This window comes from Aythya marila (genome assembly GCF_965140915.1).
Source record: "Aythya marila genome assembly, contig: HAP1_HAP1_SCAFFOLD_182, whole genome shotgun sequence".
NCBI classification, from domain to species: domain Eukaryota; kingdom Metazoa; phylum Chordata; class Aves; order Anseriformes; family Anatidae; genus Aythya; species Aythya marila.
In genome coordinates this window covers 446,076-464,896 of record NW_028137536.1, presented here as the reverse complement: position 1 = coordinate 464,896, position 18,821 = coordinate 446,076, and the positions used below count along the sequence as shown (strand labels likewise).

Sequence of the window (18,821 nt, the reverse complement as noted above, 5' to 3'; positions counted from 1 at the left end):
GAAAGCTGGGTACTTGTTTCCTTTGTGCATTTATTTCCTTGTGTCCCATGAGAGAGAGAGAGAAAGGCTACAATGTGCAAGCCATTCAGCATTTATCCATGAAGCAGATCCTGAGCAAACTGAACTTGCTCAATATGGGAAGCACCTCACTGGGGCAGGCATTAAAGCATCTTATTACCTGTTAGTTTTGTGCTCCATAAAGATTTCTGCTCTGCTGGGGCAGGTCCGGGTTGTGCTGAGGGAGCTGGCACATCTCCTTCACTCTGCTGCATCCGCAGAGCTTTCTCACGCTTTATTTCTTCCAAGGTTTTAACACGCACTTCTCCTTCTGGCTTGACTTTTCCTGCCGGCTCCTTCGCCTGCCCTTTGCTGGGCCCGGACAGAGCGAGCTGCTTCTTGGACTCACCCTGAATTTTGCTCTTGCTATGGCATTCTCCTGCTTTTTTCTTCTCTTCTACCAAGCGATTATTCTTTTTTTCAGACAAGGCTTCAGAGAAAGTTTGCATGCGACCTGCACGAGCAGCTCTTGCCCCTGCGCTGGAATCTTCAGTTTTACCGTGCCCTTCAGCCTCGGCTTTGGCTTGAGGTTCGCGTCTCTGAAGAGCTTTCTCACGACGGATTTCCTCCAGTGTTTTCACATGGATCTCTCCCATCGGCTTAGCAGCCTTCCCTGTCATCATCAAGAAATGAGGAGAAGCACCAACATTTAAAGAGAGTCCAGCAATATTTTAAGTCTCCAAAATTTGTCAGAGCACTAAGGAAAACTCATCTTGAGCGTTCCCAATAATGCATCTTAGAACAATATCCTTAGAACAACATTCTCCTCCTCCTCTGAGCCACTTGTATTTTGAAGACCAGCCCTATCCAGAGAGAACTGCTACACAGAAATGCTGCTTTACTTTATTACTTTTTCAGACTGCATTTCAAATTCCTGCTCCTGGCAGTGGTTCTATTCTAATTGTACGTAACGGTTCACAGAAGCAGCTAAAAACCTCGACAAGGCACAAGTAGAAAATAAACACACACCTAGAGCCAGAGTTCTGATAGTGGCTGTCAGAAGAGCTTCAGCACTCAACCAAGAGGCGTCAGTTCTTTGTTTTCGTTTAAATTAGTTTGTAGGGATGTATGAAAGCAGTCCAAGTTTGTGGAAAGGAAGGAGGAGAAAGCATATTTAAGATCTAGCTGTTACCTCTCTCAGTACTGGTCTGTTTAGGAGGTAATCCCAGCCTGTCCTTCAGAGACTTGGGAACTCGAACTGCAAAACAGAAAAAGAAGGAATTAGGGAGGCTGCATAATGTCAACTTCAGGTTCACATTTCAAAACAAGACAGGAAAGGTAACTTTGAATCCCAGTGATTACGACCTCAGCCAACATGCAAAAAGAAACATCACTGGAAAAGGACAAACAGAAAGACTAAAAACGAAACCCAGGAATCCAATCCAGATGCCCGTTTAGTACCTGTCTCTCTCTTGGGTGCTTTGTCAGCATTTCCCGGAGCCTCTACCTTCTTCCCCAGCCTTTCAGCAAGGCTGCGCTTCACTGGAAGGCTGCCTACATCATCTTCAGAGAAAACAAGGAATATTGTAAGAACTTTTCTTTGCAGGAAGGTTTGAGAACAGTCAACAATAAGCTTCTCTTTTTCAAGCATATTTTCATAGAATTGCCTTTCAGCTGCTAAATGATTTATTTTTTTTTTTTTTTCCATTTCTGCCGTCAACACAGATCTCCACTGCAATGTATTTTCCTTTCATACATCACAAATACTCTTTAATGCAGTCATATATAGAAGGCAGCACCTACGTAACAGCTCGTAAAAAGTTCTCACCTGCGGAGGCTTTCCGTTTTCCTTGTCTATCAGCAAGATCTACTCGAACCACAGGTTCCTCCCCTAAAACAAAAGGGAATTTTTTTTTCTATTTCACAGAAACCAGTAGCCAACAGAAATATTATCCTGTTAGCCCATGTCCAAAAAACCCTAGTCAGACACTGTTTTGACAGCTAAACCACACAAACTCATATTTTAACTATAATTAACATGGAAAAAAAATATTAATAGTCTCAGTGCTTGCTTCAAATTCCAGCTGAGATAGTAGAGAGTGAATCTGAGTCTGCTTGACACCTATACTTTGTGCAGAACAAAGCTGCATAAGCAAGCAGAATATTCTTAGGTGCAAATGCTGAGAAATATTCCTTTCTAAGGTGAATGTCTACGAGTAAAAGTACTTCCACACTTTTTTCCCTTTAAAAGGCATTTGCACAGCTCTAAACAATTTATACACAAACTCCTGTCATACTGTGTCCACACCTGCCACTGTACGCCTCTTTAATGCTTCAGAAATTGCTTCTTATATAGCACTGGCTTCTACAGCTCGCTCTTCTCGTTACTCTTCTGTTTTTCAGTTACCCCCCTATTGGCATACTGACACTTTTTTTTTTCTCCTGCCACTGCACTTAACCTGAGCACCAAATCTTTCCAGTACAACCAGGGACTTTAAGCATAAAAGCACGTTTTGAACAGAAGGCAGCACCAGAAGGCTAACATGGGTGAATTGTTTTAATTATTGCTTAACCCTCCAGTTTAGGAGTAATGAAATCAAAACAAAAGCATTCATTATTACCTTTCTTGGAAGACACTGTCACAGTTCTCACCACTGTCCGGACATTTTCCTCTTCTGGAGCAGGAAAAATCATAGAATCAACGGGACGAAGAGAAGATCTTGAAGAACCTTCTGTTCAGAGCAACCAAAACATAAGGAAGTTTACCCAACATAAAAAACTATCACAAAGAACAAAAAACTTTAAATGATTTGTTACTGTCAAAAATACAGCAAGCAGAGCATGTAAAGAAGAGAGGTGACTAATTTGCCTCTGGTTGCCCTTTGAACTCCCATTTAGAATACCAGCTGGCTGAGAATCAGGTTGCTTTATGCCCCCAGCTAAAAATGGAAGTCTGTCCCTCAAGCAGCTCCCAGTCACCATCACCTGCCGTGAACAGGATAAGAAAGTAGGCAATATTAACTCACCACCGTGTCTCTTATTTTTTTCCTTCATCTTCTGCCATTTGATTTCCTCAAGTGTTTTTATTCCAAAATTCAGATTGCCCTCTGAAAACAGGAAACAGTTCATGAGACAGGCTTAGAGGCACTCACTGAGGACCACAGATCCTCAGGCTTCTTAGCGCTCAGGAACTTTCTGAAGTATTTCGAATAAAGCCTGTCAACACTCCTCACAAGTGAAAGAGCCATAGAACCAATGGCATTTTGCCCCTCCTTTCATCCTTCAGGGTTCAAAATGTAGTTTTAATTTTAATCCATTTACACAATATTAGATCCCTCTATCGTTAGATATGGCTTATCAACAGTGGTTGCAAGGCTGCACGTGCAGCCATTTAAACTCCATGCTGTGGCCCTGTTTTGTTCTCCAAAAGTAAAGAAAAGGAGTTCACCTTTCTGACCCAATGGGCACATGATGGTATTAATGGCAGAAATGAGATCATGGAAATAACCGACTCCATTCAGCACCCCTACATTTTGTTGTGTTTTTACACCACGCTGCTTTTGACTTAACTGTCAAGTTCTTCTGATTTATCCTACTAAGGTGCTGGCATACCTTGTTTAGTAGTAATAGAACTGCCTTTCCGAGTGGAAATCACCCGTAATCCATTTTTGCCTTCCGCAGCTGGATGCTGGACGGGAGTTTTAGTTTCTTCTCCTTCCTCAGAAAGTTGGTCTGAAGGGGAAAAATCGATTCAGTTATGCATAGACCAGGTTGGTCATGATTACGTAGCTCATGCAGTGACACTTCAGCCCATGGTTCATACAAAAAACTTTGTTGCTGTTTTGTTTTTTTTTGTTTGTTTGTTTGTTTGTTTTTAAACAGCTACACTGACCTGATGAACTCCTAAGTAGAATACACTAGGACAAAACATCTAGGACTCTAGATTCTCTCTGCAGCTTTAACTACTACACAACACATTGCTCTTCAGACAGAAAAAAGAAATTTCCTTCCTAGTTTCACATAGAACTTTACACAAAAGACCAGCTAAAGCCAGGAGTGGTTCTAAGCTTTCCTCCAACGTTTCAGCTTCTGTCCACTGACTGCCAGACAAAGCCACCAGTGACCTGGCCAGACTGCCTGCCCTATCGCTAGTCAGACCTCAGGTCATCTGTGATTTATACACTCATTTACAGCACAGATTCCTTCCAAGAACCAAAGATTTAACACATTCATTTACAGCACAAATTCCTTCAAGAACCAAAGATTTAACACATTCATTTACAGCACAAATTCCTTCAAGAACCAAAGATTTAACACATTCATTTACAGCACAAATTCCTTCAAGAAACAAAGATTTACACAATCATTTACAGCACAAATTCCTTCCAAGAACCAAAACATGCTCACCATCATCATCTTCATCATCATCTGCAGCATTGATTACAACTGGAGGGTGTGTAGGGCTTGGGACATTTTCAGAGTTTTCCACTTTCGTCACCCCCTTAGCTGTGGAGAGGGATTTGACTGGACAGAAAGTTTGTTTTGCTGCAGTGACATCTGAGCCACTTTCAGATCATCGTCCGCGCACTCAGGCGGACTTGGCAGTGTAGCTAGAGGAAGAGGAGGATCATCGGTAATATGGCAGTTTAAAACTTTGACCACAATGCAAAGAGATGGTAGCAAAGGCAGATAACCCGCACAGACAACGAATTCAGCATCTCCTTTTGCCCATCCCATCACTGCTTACACCGTGAACAATGATTTCCCTTCCAACAACAACACATCTCCCTACCACCCAGCAAAAGAGGAAACAACAGGAAGCAAACTGCAAGGCAAACATCACACAAAGCAAAGAGAAGCTGAGCACGAAAGCAGAAAACAAACACCAGCAGTACACTCGGTGCAGTACACCTATGACTGCAGACCTTTTCCTGCCCTCACAAATGAACAGTTACCTGACGCCCCCTACAGGATTGGCACCCACTAAGTAATACTCAAAATTAATTCTTCAGCGCTTAAAGAAAAAGGACCTAAACTCACTCTTGCTTGGTGGTAAGAATTGTCCATCGATGTAACGTCCCTTTGCATGATGAAAAGCACAGTTGGCTTTCTGACAGCCTCCCGGCTGGTTCTCCCAGTAGCAAGGAATCTCACTGCGCTTTTTCTGAAGACAGAAAGAAAGAAAAGCTCGTGATAACATGCACCTGAGGCTTGCAAAGAGATGCACAGCTCCAGATCGTGACAGCTGTCACAACACAGTGCTGAAACAGCATTCCAAAGGTCAGTTTCTCAGTTAAGTGTAGTATTTCTGGGCATATTCACAAAGTTTGCATAAGCTGTAACCACTATGCACATTTAGTTTGGTCATCACTCAGTTTGAGAAGACAGGCACTCTCAGACATCACTTGAGGGTGGCTTAAACTAATACACCTAGGATTATACTAGGATTATTCAGAGGGAAAAAGAACATCTGAAATTGCCTAGGTTAACCCTGTCTAGAACTACTTCTTGGAGACTTAGTTCTGCTGCACCTTTAACTTTCCCCACTTCCTACCCCAGGCAGCTACAACAGCGTTATCTGAAGGACTGTGGGTCAGAAGACACCTGATAGTTCATTATCAAGCCTGCTCCCATGAGGATAGAACAGCCTGTTTATTACCCCCCTGCTCCAGCACATTTTAGCAGTCTATTTAACAGCTATTCTGCATCTCTTGAGAAAACTGTCAGCATCTAATAAAAAAAAATAAACAAATATCTTGCTAAGACATACCTAAGGCATTGATTTTATTTCCCTCTGCTTCCTCCCACCCCCTCTCTTGGTAACAGAAACCAGTATGATTTTGAAGCAAACAAATCTATCCTGCAAAAGCGCAATCAGTACACCTACGGCACTGAAAAATGCTTTTGTGGATTTATTTTGAGAACACATTGTTAGGCACTCACGTCAATTTCCATGTGTCTGAATCGGCAGACATTCCTGAAACAACGACCCTCCTGCCACAGCTTGCAGACCGTCTCATTGCCCAGAGCAGCTTCGCAGTGGCGGTAGGCACATTTGTCTCCCTGGAACCAAAAGGAAACCAACAAGGAAAATAGAGTACAGCCTCAAAAATGGCCATGCTGCTGCCTAATGGTGCTACAACTGAATTCACAATCTATCTGGTTCTCAAGTTAACCAAAGACCAGTGTGCTTCCTCCTCCTAATCTACTCCTTCCTGAAAAAAAGGGGGAAAAAAAGCAAAGCAAAGGAAAGCCAGCCATACCTTGCTACAGGTAGAATAGAAATAGAAGTAGCAATCGTCTCCTTGTTTAGACATGCCGACGAGTTCTGCTAACAAGCTCGGGTTCTCTCCACAGGGACTTCCTCTGCTCTTGGAGAGAGCTGTCTTCACCCTTGCTTGGGCTGAAAGTCTTCTACTGGCTTGTGATCAGTGAAATCTTCTTTTTAAAAGTAACCCGAAAGAAAGTAACAAGTGAAAAATAATGAGGAACAAACATTTTTCCAGCTTTCTTCAGTTAATCAAATCAAGTTATCAGTCTCTCAAAGAGAGCAAAGCCTTGAAATCAGCTGTTACATGAACTAACTAAATATTAAAGTTCTGTAAAGCTGCCAGGAGCTTTGTCAGCAAGCGTTCTCTTCCACATCCTCAATAATATGACCTGGAGCACATCTGGAAGCCTGAAAACAGAGTCACTCCTTAAAAAACCACCTGATGATACATGCAAGTCAATAATCAACTATGGCTACAAATAACTTCTCTAGAACACAGTTAGGACGCATTAAACAGCACGTTCCAGGCCCTGTGGGTCTTCGATTTCACCTACCTGGACAACCTCAGCAAAGTTATCGATCTTCAAAGGCTTCCAGTTAACTGCTCCTGTAGGCCGAACCAAGACTGAATCCGTGAATTAATAATAAAGGGGTAGGAAGAATTTTCCTCCTCACTTTGCCAAGGGAACCTCTCATCCACAATTCAAACATAGGATGCGCTTTTAAACAGCTTATAACTAAGAGAGGAAGCAAGTCCATTTGAATGCTCTCTCAGACTGGATGCAGCCACGGTTAGTTAGCTCTTCAAAAAAATAAAAAACAAAAACCAAAACAAAACAAAAACAAAAAAAAAACAGCGCATTTAGAGATGAACTCGTGATTCAAAGTGGCTGCAAAAATGAGGCTCCATCTTCCACAGCCGGACAATTTAACTTTTTTTTTCTTTTTTTTTTTTTTAATTTAAAATTCAGCATGTTCCAATCTCTGGTCTTCAAGATTTCTTCACCTATTAAGAAAACACAAAAACCTTTCCCCGTCTTTATTACCTGTACAGCAAAAAACATACCAGTGCATCTAAATCCACAGATGTGCATACGCATACACACATCTGTGTTTATACACACACGAGGAGGGAGTGAGAGAAAGTTAGCGAGAGCGACAGTGAAAATCAGAATTTTTGCCTTTTCGACACAGAGAGCGCGTAAAAATTCTCTCATTTTGAGGGAACTAGAAAAAAATGGAGGCTCTGCAAAAGATTTTGATGAGTATGCCTTCGAGGCCGATGCTTTGTAACATGAGGGATCTGGGGGCCAGCACACAAATATGCATACGGATGTACATGCATACAGGATAAACATATCTATACACACAAGCGTGCACAGTAGATGTTGTATGATCTCCATATCGAGAACAACTCGTAGCCCTGATCAGACATGTAGAGTTGCAATCAATTAACAGCAGCAAGACAGCAGATCAAGGGTACAGCAAGCTTTGAGAGGCAGGGGAATGCTCACTTTGCCAGTGGCACGGCTGCATGATACCAAGGATTTTGAATTACTTTGATTTTTTGGAAGCAATTTGGTTTTTCTTTCTGCGCTGTAGCTGTGGTGGTTTTACCGTGCTGGGCAGCTAAACCCCACAACCGCTCTCTCACTCCCCCTCCTTTAGATGAGGAGGGGGAGAAGTAAAGCAAAGAACAACTCACGGGTTGAGATAAGGATAATTTAATTAAAGGGAAAAAATTATAATAATTAAATAAAGACTACCATGAACTAAACAATTTAACTAAGGGGAAATAAAAAGGGAAAGGGGAAAAGGGAGGGGAAAAGGAAAAATAAAAAGAAGGGAGGAAAACAAACAAACAAAATAAATGAAGGCTATATGGAAGTGCAGAGGAAAGAAATTACTCTCTACTTCCCACAAATGAGCCATGATTGACCACGTCCTTGAAGCAAGGCCTCAACGCACGCAGCCGGTGTTCGAGAGGAGGACCGACGTTTTCCCAACGAGAGCCCACCCCTCCCCTCTTCTTCCTGTTTCCACCTTTTATTGCTGAGTGGGACATCACATGGTATGGAATATCCCTTTGATTGGTTTAGGTCAGCTGCCCTAGTGATGTTTCTCTCCTCACCTTTTTGCCCACCCCCTAGGAGGGTTAGAGAAAGGCCCAATGCTGTGCCACTGCTGCTCAGCAGTACACACAACACTGGTGTGATAACACTGCTGTTCCAGCTACAAGTACAGAGTACGGCACTGTATGGGCTGCTGCAGGGAAAGTAAACATTCCAGCCAGACCCAGTACAGTAGCAAATACCACAGGTTTGCCATCACGTGCTGTTCCCTAATCCATATATCCATCATCATCCATTGCTGCAGGATCATGAAAGGTTAGAGAAGACGACTTAGGTCCAATTTAACAGCCAATGAGTTTTCGATGAGCAGAGCTGCAACAGATTTTATTTCGCCACAAGCATTTTTTTTTCTTTTTTTCTGATATGAAGTCAGAAATTTTGATTTTTTTTTTTTTTTAAAGACACTAAATGTCACAAAACCTGCAACCAGACCAGATAAAGTTCAATTCAGAGTGATTCTGAATCCTTTCATTAAAACGCTGCACATTTCTGTGCAAATTATTTCTGACTCTTCTGGACAAAAGTGGATGAAATAGTTCTTACAAATTAATAATAAAAGGTTGGAAGCTTTTACTCACACAAACACTAGTGAATTTTCCAGGAAATATTGTTTTGGCAGGGAATTTTCCCAAATCTAAAATAAAGAGAGGAAAAGTTGGGTTCTCATATTAGTTACTGCTTTTGACTGCTGGACAAAGGGAATAAAAACAGTAGTTAAGTGCAAGGTTTCCTTCTCTTCTTTAGTATGGATAGGAATCGTCACTTCGGACCTTTAGCACCTTCAGAAACACACCCAGTGCCATGCAGGTTCCTCTGCAGCTACTTCTAACAATTACTGGTGCTCCTTAGCATGGAAGTTTGACTCAAAACACTCTCCAGATTTAGCTCTTTTGACTGCCCAAGGAGCTCATCATTTTGCTTGTTGCCTTCCATTTTCCTGAACACACCGGGAACGCTGTTCAGAATCTGAATGGATCTGGTCTAAGGAATGGGAAGAAAGCAAAACCAACGATACCTTGCAGTATTCCAAATTCCAAAAAAGCAGTCTCATTTTAAAAAGGACCTCAAAAGCTTTTTTTTTTTTTAAACTGACATCTGCCAACATAGCAATCCAAGCGCTAAACCAACTGAAGTTGCCCCTGAAAGCCTGAATAAAAATGAGTAACTCTGGTGCACTCAGCAGGTCTGTAATAGAAGTTGGTAAGGGTTTTAGATTTCTTTTTTTTTGCTCCAGGGTGCTGGTAAAATTTTTGCATTAAGAGATTTTGAACCTTTTGTACCAAAGAATTAGAGATGCGCTACAGTGCCAGTAGCTGGGGGTCTGGAAATACACACCAACAAGTGTCATAAGCTTTGCCTTTGCTGAAGGAAGATGAATAGTACAAAGAAAATCTGTCTAGTTTGTTTTACAGGCTTGTCTTTCTCAGTACGGAACAAACTGACCTCCCTGGTCTAACTTTGCAGTGCCTATTCTGCCTTTGTCCTGCAGAGAAGAGCAAGAAAGGAACAAATCTATTTTTGCACCCCAAAAACGCATTAGAGGAGGATTATCACACCCACCTAAGGGTACTTCCTTGTTTGTTTATAAAGCACAAAGCATTTCTCTTGGACAGTCTCTGTTGCTGGCCTCTTTTGTGCCTTCCATTTATAATAAAGATATTAAGATGCTTACCCCTTGCTTGTTTTTTTTTTTTTTATTTGTTTGTTTGTTTGTTTTTGTTTTTTTTAAAGAACAGTGGAAGTGGAGAGTCGGATGACAAGCAAGAACAAACACTAGAAACTCCTTGTTCTGCCCCTGCTTTTTAATCACCCAGCATCACCCCGGCTGCAAAACAGCCTCTGCTGATTTACCTGCTTGTTAAAGCACCCCATAGGCTGCAAGTGCGGTGTGCTAGGTGTCAAGTTATATTTAACGGTGCACACGTAACCATTCATCTTCCCACAGTCGAAGCACAGAACAGCCTCTTGCTAACACAACTCATCCCTGCTGCTGCAAGAAACCTCATGGCCTGCAGGAAAACCTCAAGCTAAGAGTTCCAAAGCAAAAGCAGAAAACGCATCATTTGTACTCTTTCTATTTGAGGGAATTCTAGCTGCTAAATGCTGCCTACATCTGAGGGCACGTTCTGAGGCTGCCGGGAAGGACACTCAACACCCACTGACAGCAGGAGTGCAAAGATGCCAGCCAAGAAGGCAAAGGTTAGAGCTGAACGCTGCCTCAGCTTCCTCCAGCAGCCAGCTGGGGGTCACCTTTCACCACGCTCTCTGAGACTCGGAGCCCCGAGTTACCGCAGCCGCCACGTACAGCTGCTCCTTGCTGGCCCAAACTATTTGAAGAGTCTTCAGACTTCAGGGACCTGTTTTACGACAGCCTCAAGATCAAATTCATCTGTTCCTGAAGGCGCTGATCGTCCTGCTGTTTCTGTAGCTGTCAAAGAACAATCCTGAACTGAGGCACTCGTCTGATCAAACAGTGCTTCGGCACAGATTTGTCTTTAGCTTGACACATCAAGGTGAAGAGGAATCGATTCTTGCAAGCAACCTCTCAAGCAGGGATCTAATAAGGTGACCAAAACGACAGATCTGTTGTGCAGATCTGAGCACGTCACTCTGCAGGGAATCACTTTCAAGCCTAAGATGTTTCACCCATCTCCCTGCCCCAGAGCGACACAAGGAAAGCTCTTAAGCAATTGCTAGCCTCTCCTCAGTGCTCACGAGTCCCAAATCACTAATTTTACAATATATAAACCATGGCAGCTGGCACCTAGATGGCACACGGTGACACTGCACACGTGGGCAGTGCTGTCAGGAGCTGGAAAGTCAGGGGTGAGGGGGTTAAGGGAAAACCACACATCAGTTTAGCAACTTGGCTCCCGTAGGATACTTCCTACGGCAGGAGTTTTAGCAAAGTCCCTCCCTCAGAGGGACCTGCTGGCTAATTAAAACAGGACTTCTGCTGGAGCAGTCAGAAGGCAGCAGGGTATCAGGAGATATCCAGTGGGCATCACCGTCAGCCTGTGGCAGTTTGGGGTCCAGGTATCAGTGGTTATGCGTGGTTTTCTCTGCTTCACTTTCTCCAAAGCTGTGAAAAAATAGTTCTTTTACAGCACTGTACAGTCACACGTTACGGATGGAACCAGCTGCATCAACTTCCAGTACGACGGTGTTGGAAAAAGGTGCCTTTGGTGGTCAGGAGCACAACAGCTCTGGTGAGGTGTTATTTAAGTGTGTTCTTACATCTGAGTTTCCTCATAGCAGTATGTAGCTGAGGGGGTCCAGGTTTCCCAGGTAAGATTGATGGTTTTTCTCCTACCAAGCACCAGCTCAGTATACAAAGCTCTGTTAATAACACCCAAGCGTGTAGATGTTAAACTGAAACTGCTTTTAAACCTATTTGTTGTTACGAAAATAGCTTAATACACCATCTTCACAGGGTAAAAATTCACATGGAAGGACAAAAAAACCCAGAAGCGCTTCCTGAGCTTCAGTTTACCAACAGCACCATCGGATTTAGATCCTGGCCTGGCAGCCAGGATGCAGGGTCTGTAAGCATTGCTGCGATGTGCAAGTGCCAAGGCAGGTTTCTGGCCTGCCCTGAATAAAATACCTTTTTTTTTTAATACAAACAGCGTGCCAGGTACGCTGTAATGCCAATGTGCCAGCTCAATAGAGGATGTCAAACAACAGAGGCGTTTATCCTAATTTCTGGCATGAAAACACTTTTAACAGCATTCTTTTCATGAAGAAAACCCTCTCTATCTTCTCCAATGCTCCAGGATCTGCTGCAGCTGCAGCAGCCGCGCTGGTACAACCCACATCTTTGCCAAATCTTTTCAATAATTGTGCTTTACCTCGGCAATGTTGAGGTCACTCCTCTTCCTCCTCCAGCTGAGCAAGCAGCTCGCTGGCTCTGCCACACCGCAGGTGCGGAAGCGAAAGCTGGGAACACAGGAGTCAAACTCTCAGTGCTCACAAAGCCACCAGGGCAGAGGGCTGACACAGAGGCACCCCGGATCCGCTCTCCCTCCCCGCTGCGAGGCTCGCAGCAGCCCCAACCCGAAGCACACACAATGCTTCGCATGGTGATGTCACCGCTGATTCTGAGTCCCCACGTGAGGATCTGCTTCACCACTCTCAACGTTGGTGTTGGTTTTTGATTTTTGTTTTTTTTTTTTTTTTCTTTTAAACATTCTCAGCTTATGGGAAACCATCAGGTAAACCACAGATCGCTAGGGAAGAAGGCCCACACGAGGGAAGTCCGTGCTTTTCTTCCAGGCAGTGGCACGTGCTTTAACACGCCGCGTTCGACAAAGCAGCTCTCCCCGTTTTGCTCAGTGGCAACAGGCACGACTGCAACGCACACAGGTGTAGGCAGCACCTGCAGGTCCCAAACCCTTAACCCGTTTTTAGAGAGCACCAATTTTTTAAGTAGTGCTTTTCCCTTAATCCATGACCCCTTCTTTCCTTTATTTCTATCGGGTGGCTCTCCTCCATTTTCCTCCTCAGTGTCTGAGCAGACACTGGGAATCGTTTCCGGAGGAAGGGCACGGCTGAAGCTCCTCCATCTACTCTCCGAGAAAAGAGAGTATGTTAAAGAATACATCTTTCCTTTCTTTTCCCTTTTTTAAATACAATTTCTGAAATCAACGCTGCGGCCTGGCAGCAAATACCTACGGGACTAAAGGTGATTCCTCATCCTCACTGTAACGTTGTAGTTAACCTCCCAACGAACCCATCTCCCCAGGAAGCGGCCATTTGAGATGGGAAGGGGCAGAGCAAGAGGAAGCTCTCCTTAGCCTAGCTCTTCCCCCAACACCACCTCGCCACCCAGCACCAAATTCAACTCACCTGCTCCGCCCGATCACTCGAACGGGCGTCCGACGCTGGCACACGCCGCAGCGGTGGTTCTGACGTGCCTTAAATCACCTCTCCGCAGAATATCTCGGGTCTGTACGCTCAAATAACGCAGTATTTGAGAAATAACGCCCAGAGCTCACACTCTGAGTGCAGCCCAACAGCACCGAAGCACCGGTAGGCTAAACATTCCAAACCTGGCAACAAGGCTGACCCAAGCAACAGCACGGAACCCTTCTGCACCTTCAGCGTGGACATCAGCGTAAGGAAACACAGACCTCCTCGATCCAAATTTTAAGCGAGAAACGCAAAAGGTCACCCAACCGGCTTGTTTTCAGCAAGCTAAAGGAGAAATTAAGGCGACAACCGGGTGCATCCAGAGTTAGTCAGATCCTGAAGGCAGTTCCTTGGGGGAACGGAGGAGCAACGCGCCAGATGAGGGCTGCCTTACAGCGCACCCCTTAGAGGCACTGCTACGGAAGGAAGGCAGAAGGTTGGAACTCGAAAGAACTAGCAAGGCGCCCGTTAAGGGGGAAATCTTTCATTTTTTTCTCAGCAGAACCTCCCCTCTCCCTCCCCCCCCCCCCAACCCCCCCCATGAAGGCAGACCGGGGACTCTTTGCTTCCTTAGGGAGAGGGCAGGGACGGGGCAGGGTGGTGGGACAGATGGCCAGAGGTTCGGATGGACGGACAGACAGCCGGACAGAGGGCCCAGCAAGGCCTGACGAAGGGCTCAGGAGCGGGAGGGAAGGGCAGGGCGAGGGGAAAGGCAGAGAAGTACAAATCTCTTTTTCCTTGTGATAACTTTTCTTGACCAAAAAACACGACTGTGAATGAGGCAAAATGAAAGATGTAACATGGGGACGTGCGGATACTCACGATGATGCAGCCTTCTATCCGCATGTTCACCTGCTCATAGAGCCACACCTGGATCCTCGACCTCTGCAGAACGAAGGAGGAGAGTAAGTCGGGCCACAAACACTGAGCACTTTTGTTCTCTCATGTGTTCAGAAATACCTGCTAGCCACAGCCACGACAGCTCCCAAACGCTCCGAGGAGCAACTCTCAGGGGCAGTTCCAATGTGCAATCTGACATTTGAGCGTTATACCATCGGGTGAATACTACACGTTTGGTGAAGAACACGTTTCCAGTCACAAGGGAACACCCCTGCACGCCCGGCTACACGAGGGGGAAATGCCGGGCTCCTTGTGCCCACCAGCACACCGCACAGCTCTCCATCCCCCACAAACCCATCCCGGGACACAGCCAGGAGCCGAAAACTCACCGAGGGGAATCCCCAGACCCTCCCCACTCCCCCCACACTCCCCAAATCCCCATCCCCGCCCCCTCCCCGCGGTACTCACGTTCTGCAGGTAGCGGAAGATGAGGTTCTGGGGCGCTGCGTTAAGGGCTCAGCACGGGGACGACAGTTCCGGGCTCGGGACAAGGCCCCAAACCCCACAGCGAGGCCTCAGGGCCCCGCGACAAGGCCTCAAGGCCCGGGCCGAGCCCCCTGAGGTCCGAGCCGCCCCCCACCCACCTCCCCGGCACCCCCCAGCCGCAGGAAGGATACGATGGGCTGCACCATCACCTTCTGCACCTTCTGGCCCTGCCCGCGGTACGCCATGGCTGCTGCCGCCTCGCCGCTCCCGCTCCCAGCACCGCAGCCAGAAGAGGCGAAGGCTGATGGTAGAACAGGGCTTCTTGGGGTGAAGGGAAAGCGAGGGCAGGTGGGCGCAGTCTCTGAGCTCTCCTCCTCCTGAGTTTGCTTTTTCTCCCCCATTTCTGAGCCGCCAGAAGTCCCCGTGAAGTCCTTCGGCACGATGAAGGCCTGCGTGAGCTCCAGCAGCAGTTTCGTTGGCGGAGGTTTTCCCTGGTGGGGCCGGGGCGTCACAGCACACACACACACACACACACACAGAGACGCGTGGTTTTGTCCAAACATTAAGTATTTACAACAAATTCGACAAGCGCTTTTCCTCTGCCAGCAGCAAATGCCTGAGGGCCCCCACAGCTTCACAAATCATAGCGGGAAGTGCCTACCGTGCCGCGAAAAGTTCAGAAAATAATTCAAAATTGATCTGCTAGGGGAAAAAAAACGATGGCTGGTGGCAGGGTACACAATACACCCGAATCTCAGCTCTGTCCTCCGCAGGGTCAGTGCCCACGCCCAAGTGCGATGCTGATGGCACCCGAACATTTGCTGTAGCAGGCAGCAGAGCCAGCAGCTCAGGGGAGCAAGTTTTAAAACCAAGAGGCACTTAAACAACCCTTCATCGACCCTGTGACTGCGGCAGAGTCCCGACTGCTCGCCCCGGAGTCCTCACACAGGCAAAAAGCACCAACCAAAGCCTGGGGGAACTTTGGTATAGCACAAGAGAAGGGAGTGGGGGTAGTGGAGCCGCATGGCAGAGCTGCTGCTTTTCACCATTTGATCCTCCCTGATAATTGAAAGGAAGGCTGGGTGGGCTGACCCCCACCCCCATTCCTGGCAGCAAGTTTGGTCCACAACACACTGGAACAACGATTCTGCTCCCTCCCACCCCTACAGCTTCATCATCTGACACGGGTACAGTCAAAACAATGGCATACACGAGTAAAAGTCAAGAGTTGACATAGTAACTCCAGGATTTGGCTATCAACTGTCCGAGAAATCAGAACACCGAAGCTTCACAATGTGCCCAACATCGAGTTGTGCCAAGGGCAGAGGAAGGAAGAAGCTTTACATTTAAGCCTTCAGAGCATCGCTCCATCAGAAGATCGATTTGCAGCCACCATGGCGTGCCAATGGAGATCTTTCTGTGCCAAAAGAAGTGCTTTGTCCTCTCGATATCGAAGGTAACCACCTATAGTTACAGAATGGATGCACAAGACCTTAACTCTGACCAGCAGGGAAATTTAGGACAACTGAGCGCAGATCCTGCCAATTTCTACCACTTCGGACTGTGCTTTAAGTCTCATTGCAAAGCCTCAGTTAGAAAAAGGATCACCTCGGGGTATCCAACAAGAAGAACAGTTTTAATTTTTTTTTTTTTTTTTAATTATACCCTAGGACTACGCAGTTCAACTGTCAATCATCTCGGAGAGTTCAAGGAGGAGGTCATCCTCGTCCTTCCCTGGGTCTAAGTCGATTTCGGCTTCCAGTCTGCCTCCTGAGATTTCCCAAAGTAGCTTCTCAAAATCTTCATCCGCAGATAAGGGCACGTTCCCTGTGGAACTCAGCCAGCGTGTCCGTGCCTCTTCTGGCTGGGAAGAAGCTGAGGTCGAGGTCTCGAGATCCATCTCCATCTGCTCCTCAAATCGTTCCGGGCTTCCAAGACGCACTTCAGGTCTTGGGAGAGCAAGAAAGAACAATCAGGATATGCCATTTCTTAACGGGAAATCCTTTTCCTGCAAACCGGCTCTTAAAACTGTAGGCAAGCCCTCCTATGCTTCAATCTTACACAGGGATTGTTATCAATCAACCCAGGGCTACATTTAGAGCCCGATGTGTTACCAGGTACATTTTTCAGTCTGGGGGTTTATCTGTGAAGCCAGGGCACCTGGAGTTGAGGTGGCATTCTTGAGGACCAAAAGGCAGAGGACACTACTCATCATCTATCACCTCACGAGGAAGTAGAACTTCACCTCATCCTCGTTCAGGTATTCAGACAACCCAAGAAGTCACCGGAAAGCTGTGCTGACTTGCAGCATTTCAAGAAAGCCTAATTAAGCAATCCTGCTAGCTGCTAGAAAGTGGTTTCAGGTGACTTATTCCTTTGATGGATTTTGGCTTCAATTATCTCAGAACCCTCATTTTTTCCCACATGTGACAGAACTTATGTTTCCCTGGGGATATACACTGATTAAGAAAAAGAACAAGTTGGGGTTGTCACCTGTTTTGGGGATTTTCTTCAAGTCTGATGGCTGGGACGTGCTCCGGCACGTCTGAAACACCCTAGAAAGCAGCAAAACAGTATTTATGACACATGGGTAAAAGATTCCTTAATAGCTTTTTCCTCCACACTGCTTCTCCTCTGGCATTGCGGAGCCGTGGCCAAAATACAAAACCAAGGTGCTCCTGAAGAAAGTTCACATTCACCTGGAGGTTACTCATGATCTGGTGTCTTTTAAGAACATGGCATTAATGGACAAAATCCCCCACACCAGAGAAATCACAGCATCAGAGTACCGGTTAAAGAGTGCCATTCATCTCATAAATACAGAAGGGTTCTACAAGCATCCTGGAGACAGCTACTGGATTTCAAAGGAAACAGAAGGCCTGCAGAACGTTTGAGTTTTCCACCTTTTCAAATAGAGGAGGGTAGAAATTTAACAAGGGATCCATCGCTGCATTAGCCCCTGGCCTTACCATGGCTGCTTTTCTGGCTGGAGGTCCCATCATGTCAGCATCAAAGGCAGTCTGTAGTTCCACAGCTGCTATGGCAGACGGGTAACTCCCAGGTGCCTTACGTTTCAGTGCCTTCTTCTTGGGGAAAGTGACTTTCCCACGCGAAGGCTTCGCAGATGTCATAAAGTTGGCTAGAGTAAAAGGAAGAGAGAACTGATACAGTCTTGCTCTGCCTCAGGAAAAATCCAGGTTCTCTTAATCATTTCCACAGTCCTTCTACACACTTAAATGCATTTGGCCAGCACAATTACACCGCCATTGCCTGGATTCTCAGGAATCTTTTCCACATAGTAAACTCTGTCTACCAACAAGCCATACAAAGGAACAAAGAAACCGAAGAGCTACAGTAAATAATAATCCAGGACAAGGGAAACCTCAGACACATAGCAATCCTAAGTGCAAGCTAGGTTCACAAATATAGACAGCTTTTATATTTAAAGTCCTGCTCCCGCTAGGAAAGGAAAAAGCAGCAGTTATAGTAGGACAAGAGTGTATGCAACTCTTGTACCAGCTTCCTCTCCCTTGCAGTGATGTCCCACAGTTAAGTTGTTCTACAAAGTCCACATTTGTAGTGGCATTTTCTAGTCTCCCGTTCCTTACCTAACATCTGGCTGGCAGGAAAAGAAACAAACTAAGAAAAAGAAAGTACACCCTTCGCTTCGTAGCACTGCGTGGCAAAATGCACCCAGCCAGAGTTACAGCATGAGAATTGTCATCTTCTGTCTGTATTTCAGAAGACAACCTAAGTAACTCTTAACCTTCAACACTTACTTTTAGCTTCCTGGCCCTGAAATTGAGCTGCCACTTTCCCTGCTGGTTCAGTATTAAAGAAGCCAGCAGTAGATTTGACAGCAGCTTCCTCCTGCCGAAGCTTCTCTTGTTGTTCTCTCTGTTGCCACTTCTCCCACCGTCTCTCTTCAAAGCTCTTCTCTGGACATTTACGAGTTCCACTCTGCTGAGTGGGCTAGAAGGAAAGAAAAGTAGTGCATGAATAGGACAAAAAAAAATAAATAAAATCCGTGGAGATTTCGTTAAGAAAATCTGATCAGCAATCCCTCCAAAATGGTCTTGATGTGGAACAGCATATTAATCTCGTTCAGGTTACTGTTGGTTTTTTTCTTTGTTTGTTTGTTTGTTTGTTTTCCCATAAAATTCTGCCTGTAACAAGAGCCATGC

At 45.6% G+C, this 18,821-nt stretch overlaps 1 pseudogene across 1 annotated transcript; it reads right to left on the bottom strand.

Annotated features, from left to right (window-relative positions):
- Positions 1–178: 178 nt before the first annotated feature.
- On the bottom strand, positions 179–6,314 carry LOC309890736 (zinc finger CCCH domain-containing protein 11A-like; annotated as a pseudogene). The gene is made up of 9 exons: positions 6,261–6,314; positions 5,941–6,060; positions 5,038–5,161; positions 4,405–4,607; positions 3,610–3,729; positions 3,046–3,104; positions 1,459–1,531; positions 1,190–1,255; positions 179–670 (listed from the first exon to the last, which is right to left on the bottom strand). The product of its transcript is annotated as a zinc finger CCCH domain-containing protein 11A-like (transcript).
- Between the last annotated feature and the right edge of the window lie 12,507 nt (positions 6,315–18,821).